The sequence below is a fragment of the Erpetoichthys calabaricus genome, chromosome 3 (genome assembly GCF_900747795.2).
Source record: "Erpetoichthys calabaricus chromosome 3, fErpCal1.3, whole genome shotgun sequence".
Taxonomy (NCBI): Eukaryota; Metazoa; Chordata; class Cladistia; order Polypteriformes; family Polypteridae; genus Erpetoichthys; species Erpetoichthys calabaricus.
Genome location: NC_041396.2, coordinates 133,988,181 through 133,991,119, shown reverse-complemented (window position 1 = coordinate 133,991,119; position 2,939 = coordinate 133,988,181). Strand labels below are relative to the sequence as shown.

General features: G+C 38.8%; 1 long non-coding RNA gene across 1 annotated transcript; it reads left to right on the top strand.

Annotated features, from left to right (window-relative positions):
* The first annotated feature begins 943 nt into the window (after window positions 1-943).
* On the top strand, window positions 944-1,965 carry LOC127527245 (uncharacterized). The gene is made up of 3 exons (XR_007934548.1): window positions 944-1,650; window positions 1,712-1,780; window positions 1,869-1,965. It is a non-coding gene; the product is annotated as an uncharacterized LOC127527245 (long non-coding RNA).
* The last annotated feature ends 974 nt before the right edge of the window (window positions 1,966-2,939 follow it).

Below are 2,939 nucleotides of genomic sequence, written 5' to 3'. Positions count from 1 at the left end.
AGTGCCCACAGGCATGTATAGTTAGTTAGTGTGCTATATCCTCTTTAATAAAATCCCTGTGTGCGTCCAGGTGTCTGTGTGTGTGTGTCTTCTGGTGAAGTGTGCATGCGCGGGGCACGGTGCGATGCGCGATATTACTGTCAGAGAATGTTACAGGCGTTTTACGGAAATACAAACCAGTATTACTGCGAGAGGAAATTAAAGGTACACAATACAGTGACTCATATTACAGCCACATACAAGCCAGTATTACTGTCAGAGGAGATTAAAGGCATATTACCGACACGCACGCCTGTATTACCGACGCGCACCCTGTATTATCGCCAGAGAAAATTAAAGGTATATTACGGACATACAAGCCAGCAGACGCACAAGACAGTATTACTGTCACAGAAAATTAAAGACACACAATACATGCCGGCAGCCCACAAAGAATGGTCAGCCCAGCAAGTAAACATCAACAAAAGAAAGGCTGAAAGAAAGAAAAATACGACCAACAAAAAGAATGAGGTCAAAGTCCCTTGCCATTTAATATAGACTGTTCCTACTAATGTTTATGCACTACTGTTCTAGCACCCGTTATTGTAACTGGCTAAATGACTAGTACATTTATAATAAACCTATAAATAGTATGTATGTGTATGTGTGCAATATCTATACAAATGTGAATGTATGTATGTATGTGTAGATTCATTTGAATCATTATTTGTATAGTGCCTACTTGACGGTTTTCATTTTTCCATGAGAGCAAAAACTTCTGTCTTTACTTCATACCTCAATATATAAGCAACAGTCCAGTTAATTCCACAGAAGTTTAATAGACCACAGTGTGGCATCTGCAGTATTGCTTCTTTGTCTTCAATGCTTAAGCTTTAGAAACTCTGGGAATCTCAGGACGTTTATATTTACTAGACTTTCTTGTGCTTTCTCCCCTTACGTCAAAATTTAGAGAAGGCCAACAGTATTTTTTCCAGAGCGTGTGAAAGTGACTTTTCGTAAAGGACCATTAGGCTTTTTTGCACCAAGACCCATCTAATGAAGCAAAAATACTAAAAGACAACCCAAGGTTGAGGGACAAGTCTGCCCCACTGAAGTAAGAGACTGTCAGAAAAAATGCCATCAGGATTGTCTTGGAAAGGGGGGGTGATGCCACTGACAAAGTGGAGGTACTTGGGGAATATGTTCTCCAGTTTGGAAAGTATAAAGGCAAGTCTTTTAGGTGGCTTCTTGAAAATGATGTAGGATATGCAGTCTACATCATTCAAAATATCCAGAAGGAAAGAGGCACGGGAGTCTTTTTTGAAGGTGGAAACAGCTAGGACAGTCTTTTGTCATTTGAGGAATATGCACTCTGATTTCAGGAGATAAAGTCTCTTCTGGATTATGAAGTAGACTGACCAACTCTTCTAGCATCTTCAGAAGATGAAAACCTTGTTGGTTTTGGTGTGAGAGGGAAGAGCACCTGTAAGGAAATCTGGGAGGGCAGGGCAGATGGTTATGCAGCTTTAATCATGGCACAAAAATGTACAGAAGGTACAAAAATGCACCGTTTACAAAAGTACCTGTTGAGGAAAAGCCAGGCTGTGGTCACACCATCTTCAACTACTCAGTCTACTGAATCTTTGCCATCCAATCCAAGTGAACTGTCTGGTGGGTATCCTAAATAATGCTAAAATAAAGTCTATTTATTTATTTATGTATTTAATCTAAGGAATGGATGATGATGAAGAATTGGAGAAGGCAATGCTGAACATACCACCTTCATTATTCCAGACCCAATGTGATAAGTATAGCACTACAAGTATTAGATGTTTTCAGTCTTTTTTTTTTGGTGTCCACTAACCACTTCCCACCATTTTGATTTTTAGAAGCTGAACCACAACTCCTGGGGCTACCAACATCAGTAGAAACAGGTTTTTCTGCATAAATTCAGATCTGAAGACCAAAAGATGAATTTATCCATTCAATAGTTTCAAATGTTCTGACCATGTTCAACTAATAAAGTTCTTTTGTTCATGTTCCACTAACAATATCAAAAGAACAAAATCATTAATTTCAAACTGTGAGGAGGGTAAGTGTCATTTCATTGTTTTGCATGTTCAAGTGTTCTAGTGCTTTATCTGCTCAAGCAAGCTGTGGACATCCACAAGATGTGTTGTAATGAGGGTATAGCATGCTGGGTTTTCTTGTCACATTTAATTGAGCAGACAACACATGAGGCAGCTTACATCGACAATTTTCAAACATTTTTTTCAACTGTGATAACTGCTCTTTCTTTTTTTTGGTTTCCTCCCAGATGATTCCACTCCATGTGCTACTGTGTCTAAACCACCTAATGAAGTACCTAGCTCTGTGCATTCAGTATTGTTAGATGGAAAACTTGATTCTGTTTTTTTGGTAATTATAACAAAAATAAAAGCCTACACATTATTTTAAGAAAATCAAATGTGGTTTTGATTTTGCATCTACACAGATCCGGTTGTAAAGCAACCAGTGCCCATTCCTCCAGAGCTGTTGTGTCTTGTTCAGGAGCCAGCTGCAGCTCAGCTTGAAGTGTTGTCAACATGTAGGTCACTAGTTCACTACAATTTACAATTTTGTCATATTCTGCTTGTCTATTGTTGTAATTTACTTGGATTCTTCCCTGTAATGTACTTCACTTGTTTTCTACTCTGTACAGCAAGGAAAATACATTCTACAACTGCCACTGTGTCTAGGACTCCATTAAGGCACAAGTCCAAAACAACTGGTAAGTATGAACTCTAAATAAAACAGGCTTTGAAATGTTACCATTTCCTATAGAATTCCATAGTCAATCTACATGCACTTAAAACCTTCTGTTGAATTTCTTCTCAGTATCTTCAGTGTCCCAACAGTCTTCACCTCTCCTGCAAACAACAGGACAAGCTGCATCACAACAGGCGATACCCAGGACTCAG